The 6,806-nt window shown below is 35.6% G+C and overlaps 1 long non-coding RNA gene across 1 annotated transcript; it reads right to left on the bottom strand.

The window, feature by feature from the left end:
* Positions 1–301: 301 nt before the first annotated feature.
* Positions 302–4,531, bottom strand: LOC149774399 (uncharacterized). Its single transcript, XR_016416867.1, has 2 exons — positions 3,374–4,531; positions 302–712 (listed from the first exon to the last, which is right to left on the bottom strand). It is a non-coding gene; the product is annotated as an uncharacterized LOC149774399 (long non-coding RNA).
* Positions 4,532–6,806: the final 2,275 nt, after the last annotated feature.

Below are 6,806 nucleotides of genomic sequence, written 5' to 3'. Positions count from 1 at the left end.
AAATTGTACCTTTTTAAAATCAAGGTCAAATTTCTTACCTTCAGTCTTTAACATTTAAAAAAAATTAAAGGTCAAAATTGTTATTCCGAGTCTTTAAAATAGTTTTTTTATTATTTAGTTCAAGGTCAAAGTTCCTACCACGACCCATTTTCTTATATTTTTATTCAAGGTCAAAATTCCTATTCTGAATCTTTTGCTACCTTTAGTAACATTCCACCTTTCACCATGTCATATCATTGACCACAAACCCTCAAGTAATTACAGAATTGACGTAAACCATCTCATATAAAGACGACCAAGATTCGCGAGATACTGTCTTTTTTATTATAAAATAATCCAACCGATCACATAGTCAACGTAAAACTACACTGCGTCAAGATTGCAAATGTAATATATTTCCATTCAATAACAGAGAGAGAGATTAGTTTCTAGAATGTTCAGCCATGTTGTTTGTATCATGGGTTTCTTTGGAGGGTAATAGCCTCATGGTGCACTCAAGAGTTGAACCATCATGGATATCGTATCCACACAGTCTTCTTTCATTCTTCAGTTCTTTGCCAACAAATCTCAAAACCATTTCTTTCCCTTCAATGCAGAACTTTTTCGCTATTTCCTTCTTAATTGTTTCTATCTTCTGCAAGCGGTCAACCCTCAGTAAACGAGTAGAGGATCCGACGTCAGTACGCCTCAGAAATATTGTCATCTTTCTGGTCTAAAACAACATTATATATATATATATATATATATATATATATATATATATATATATATATATATATATATATATATATATATAAACAAATAACAAGAAAGAACATTCTGAAACTTACGACATATAAAACTGTATACCAAATACCCAACTACCTAAAGTCATAATTCCAAATTGCTAATGTCCACTCCTCTCTCTTTTTCTTAAAGAAACAATTAACTATTATTTGTTCATTGTCTAGAAGCAATGTCATACAGACGCATCGATGTTTTATTTTCAACAAGATCATTCCCACATTTTTCCTCAAATTCTTCTTATATTGCATGTATGAAAGTTTGAATTGTTGACAATATCAATCGATTTAACCAAGGCATATATTTTATCACAAGTTTAGCAAGATGTGTGAATAGGTTAATCAAACTTTTAAAGTCAGAATTGTGTCTCAATCAGTGCTCTGAAAGTAATATAAATTTGTTTTTAATCAATTAATGAAAATGATTCCAACATTAAGTTGACTAATAAACTCTTCTCAAATATGTTGTAAAACAGGCCTGACATGTTTGTTCTAGAGAACCTACTTTTTGTGAGGAATAAATTGGTGTTATAACATAATACATGTCTGACGTCCCACCACAAAACTATTGCAAATCAGTTCCTGATAATACTTTGATTTTAAAAGGAAATTTGCGTCTTTTGTTTGGTTATTTGCATAAAACGTTCAATATAGTTTGAAATAAAAAGCTTTATTAAATAAAGTCTATAGTCTGACTCTACATTCCCGTTTGTTTGTACCCCCTACCGATTTCAACAACGAGAACGTTTAATATGATAAAAGGTGCACATAACTAAGTCAATTGAATCATTGATTTATAATTTCTAACCTGATATGACCAGGATGGCACTAATGCTGGCATCCCTTGCACCATTTCATGCTGAGCGGACTTTCCACACTAACACGGCACCATATTGCATTTACTATAGGCTAGTTTATTTCCTTCAGACAACATAATGACGTAATTTATCCATTTCGGCAACTACTGAATAATTGCGTAAATTACATAACGTTGTGAGTTTGGAATTATATCCCTTTGCTTATATGAACATAGAAATTAAACCGCTTGTTCAATCCACATGAAAAGCAAATTTGTAGTTGTCATTATTTTCCTTTGCTTTATTCGACATTGTAAATATCGCAAACAGACGACTTATGTATGTACATCTGTAGTCGTCATACACCCCTTTGCTTAAAATGGACTTGTCCAGAAACTGGCAATGTATCCAAGCATGTCCGTCTACTACACTGAACACTTCCGTTAAGCATGAAACGCACATAAGATGACGGTGTTAGGGCCACTCTACTCATAGTCAGGTTAGAAACTATAAATCAATGAATAAATTGCACTTTTTATCACATTAAAGGTTTCCATTATTTAAATCGAATGGGGGGGGGGGGTTTACAAACAAACGGGTTTGTATTTTCAGACTATATTCTAATACCGCTCTTTTCTAATCGTGTAATAAATAGACAGAGGCTACATATCTGCGGCAAGATGCCCATGTGCCAGATACCACTATGAACTGTCATAATGCAGACATCATAGCGATACTTTTGAATTGTTAAAGTTACTTTCAAAATCTAAATCACAGACACACACACGCACAAACATCACACTCATTAATGACCAACCAAAATCATTTTAGACATGAAGACGTGAACCTTTTACTTTTTAATACACTTAATAATTATATAATGTTTGCTGTTTTAACTGTATTATCCAATTATAACGCATGTTTGCAAATTCAGTCAATAATTCTAGAGGACTGATATCCATACTTGGCTTGAATTTAGATCAAAAGGTGAAATGTTGACTCAGATGTGAGTCTGGTGAGTACTCGGCACTTGCATCACTCAGGGTACGTTTCCTTTATTTAAAGTCTCTATTTGTTTGTGTATCGCATATAATTTGCACATTTAAAGAAGAATTGGTCTCAATATGGAGAAACTAAACGTAAAGATGAACGTATTAGACCATATGCGAGAGAAAGTGTATCTCGCCAGTAATATATATTTGGAAACTACCTCAAATTTTCGTTCGTCTAACACAATGACGTTCTACCTTCCCCCCATGCCATGTAATTCACGAAAAACTGTTTTATTTTACAGGTTCTAACCAAGCAGAAATTATGTCACTTATTATCCTTAATGAAAGTATTTACTTAAAGATTATAAAAGATGGTTTGAATTAAATTAGAGAAATTGGAATAATTTAGTAGATTTCACTAAAATCTAAAAATGATCTCTGAATACTGATATTAGCTCTACACCTGTTTCAATCTGCACAAATTGCTCTTTGTTGGCAAGTCAGTATCTATATTGTTATTGGACTCTATACTACATGAAATTGTATCTTACCCAACCTTGCATATACACATCCATACATATGCACGTATTTACCTAAAACACCTACATACGAACTTGGTACGTAAATACAAGTTAGTAAAATATATTTTAAAGAAGTATAAGTCAAAAGAGAAGGAAATATGAACATATGCTTCCTGTTATCTCCGTTAATTTTATGACGTCATTTTATCTTGTTTATTCTTCTTACATAAATAAGAAAATATAGACAATGAAAACGATTTTTAATAATAAATGTAACATACCTCCTCTTTAGTCACATCTGTTACGAGACCGATCATCTTTAATTCTATACTCTGCATCCATTGTGCGGCAGGTGTGATAACGTTACGTTGATCTTGTTTGGGATGGATATTATAAGATCTCATGTTTTCCTCTAACCGTTTAAATTCCTCACTCAAACTATTAGCCATCTTCACCACTTGAAAATCGGTTGTTGTGTCAATCATTTCTCGTGCCTCGCACTGCAATATTCGACATTTTTATTTTGTCCATGGCTATCTTTGCCTTGTAGCCTTCATTTTCTTTTCGAGCCTTTGAGTAGCGTTGTTGTATCTCCCGTTCTAATTGTTGTGCCTGTATTTTGATTCTTTCGATTAGGTATTGAAGTAAACAAACCAGTTCGTCTTCTTGGTGGATGATCTTACATATTTCGTCCTGTTCCGATCTATCAACGTCTTCATCTCGCGCTTCACTATTCCTTGTACAAAGCTCAAGGTACTCTAATTGTGCTTTGCATAACGTCAAGTTTTTTTCAAGAATGCTTTTAAGTTCCATTGCCTCATCAGCTAGTATTCTAGATTTGTGCGTGTCATGCTTCAAAATCTTGCAAAACTGGCAAATTGGAATATTTTTGCACGTTTTGCAAACTATTTTTATTTCCTCTTCAGGGTGTTCAGGACAGAAAATATGGCGACGCAATGTCACTTTTTCTTCCCAATCAAGTACGCCCAAATCACGCAGTGTGTGTTTTCTGGAGGACTTCATTTTCATGTGCACCGCAGAACAGGCCTGACAGTAGTTTTCTTCACAATCTAGGCATATGCTTGTTGCTGAAACTTTCGGTCCACAAACGTCGCATTTGGGAGACACTCTACTTAAAATATGTCCTTCTTTGGCGGCCTCACCCGTTGCACTATTTACATCTTCTATAGATGTTTTCACTTCCCTGTTACACAGTGGACAAGCAAAACTTCCATTTCTTCCATTTTTTAGTACATGTCTTTCGAGGCATCCACTACAAAATTCATGGTTGCAGGAAATAGTTTTCGGATCCTTGAATGTGTCGAGACAAATGCTACACATCTGGTTGCCTTCAGCCATTTTCAACACGTTAAGAGAATCAACTTTCGTTTCGTTTACCTGAGGTTGTGCGCTTTTGATTGGGTGTTTATTTCACTAGGTGTAGCTAGTACACTGAAATGAGCGACTAAGTGTACAAAGTGCGCTAAGTTCGAGCGATATGGTGTATGATTAATTATCACAAGACAAAAACATGATTAAAGCTAGCATTGAAAAGCGTATTCTCAAGATGGGACGTGTAAATATGAAATATTTCCATTAGTTTCACCTTTCCGCATGTAATGTGGACACGTGTAAGAAAACCGCATTATATGTACTAATCGGTTAAAGCGTCAGAGACGTATTTACAGGGCAGTGGGAGTTAGGATGGGAGAAGGGGTTCAATATAACCACCTTTTTTCAACTTAAACAGACAAATTACGGTTAACAGCAATGAACGTTGGCCATTTTAAGCTCTACTAACAACTAGCTTCTCAAAATTGAACATACTGGCAACAACAATGGATCCGACTCAAGCGCAGCAGGTCGATTTGTTATACTGATCTTTGATCTCGCCTTCATTTTGTGCTCGGATAAAAGGTCGACTGCACTACTTATGTACTTTGTCTATGAATGTACAAGGGACCATACCAATTTAAACAGGCACGTGGACCCTCTGAAATAAAAAAATTGGAGAACGTACTGGGGTGTATTTCATCGCGATATAATATTGGTAAATAGTATGAACTGTCTGTTTTGTTCAAAGGTGTGGGTTAACAGTTACGTGCGATCACACGACCACCGGTTAACAATGAACGCGGAATTACTCGATTAGTAGTTGTATATACTGCTTTTACGTGCTGGCATACCTTATACTGGAGGGTGGGTGGGGTGCGGTTTACATTTGCATGGAAAATTTTGCTTTCTAATTTATATGGAAATGTGAAAATAGGATAGCTCTATACAGATGGCTACTTTTGTGTTAAAGCATAGTTATTTAAACATTCGCTCAACGTAGTTTTGGACATTACTAGTGAACTTCGAGGTTTTGATGACGCTCCATGTCTGATATATTCGGACACCCGATAGGTTATAACATCCATTGAAATTGTCCCCTTTATCTTACTCCATAACTTTACACAGAACTTTGAGTACTATAATAAATGTTACTCCAAACACTGAAATCTTACTCGAAATGCGCTAGTGCAGTCTTCTGATTGGCCATAATATCTTCGAGTAAGATTCAGAGCCAAGTGAAGATGTAGGACGGAATGGCTTCAATGCATTCCTTTTGCTTGGTCAGGTGACAACGTTCTGGAACGTTTGGTAGTAATCGAGTTAGAAATCATATATCAATAAAATGAAATGAGTACGTTTCATGCATTTTTTATGTCCTCGATGATTTTTGCTTTTAAAATCGTTGTGGGGTACAAGCTGCCTGGGGTATAGGCTAAAAAATAGTTGCAAGCGCATTTTGGAATATAAACATTAGGGACCATCCGTTTAGTACGTACGCAAATATGTGGCAAAGTTTGACCCCTCCCCCCTCCCTATACACATGCGTACTTTTTTTTACCGCCCCTACCTGCGTACGTACGCTTGATGCACTCCCCCCAGTAGTGAAGGGGGATATTATAGCGACAATGGGAATTAGCATTACAAAACCCCTTGGGAACATATAGCGACAATGGAAATTTAACATGGAGAAAAATCGTGGGAACATATAGCGACAAGAGAAATTTAACATGGAGAAAAATCGTGGGAACATATAGCGACAAGGGAAATTAACATGGAGAAAAATCGTGGGACTGTTGAGCGACAAGGGGATTTGAACATGGGAATAGAGTGTGGGTCTGTCTAGGGACTAGGGGAATTTAACATATGGAAATTGAACATGGTGGGTCTGTATAGCGTCAAGGCGAATTGAACATGGTGGGATTGTCTAGGGACAATGATGGTAGAGGGTCAAACACAACAGAGACAGAAACATACATACACTAGTACAAGCGTGAGATTTATATATAAAGCATTACCAAGACCTGAAATCTTGCTGGGGTGTTCAAAAATTTACATAATTGTAATGATGCTATAAATAGCTATAATCAAGGAAATGCACAACGACAAAATGGATGTGACTAAAAGTAACGCTAAAATGACGAAATTGTCCCAGAATTTAAAGGAAAATAAACATATCCCCGAAAATTAAGTTCCAATGGTTTAGACTAAAATGGATAAAATTAGTAACTACTTACAATATCAACTTCTGTGACGATCGTGAATAAATACCTATGTATCTATAATCAGCTGAAATTCCTATGAAATCCCACTATCTATTTATAGCTCCAACTTGTGGGTTTTTCCTTTGGAAAATCCCACTATCTTTTTATAGCCTCAGCT

Source organism: Sinohyriopsis cumingii, unplaced genomic scaffold (genome assembly GCF_028554795.1).
Source record: "Sinohyriopsis cumingii isolate HCF-2022 unplaced genomic scaffold, ASM2855479v2 utg000233l, whole genome shotgun sequence".
NCBI classification, from domain to species: domain Eukaryota; kingdom Metazoa; phylum Mollusca; class Bivalvia; order Unionida; family Unionidae; genus Sinohyriopsis; species Sinohyriopsis cumingii.
Note: the sequence above shows the minus strand (reverse complement) of the source record. Positions and strands in the feature narration are given on the sequence as shown.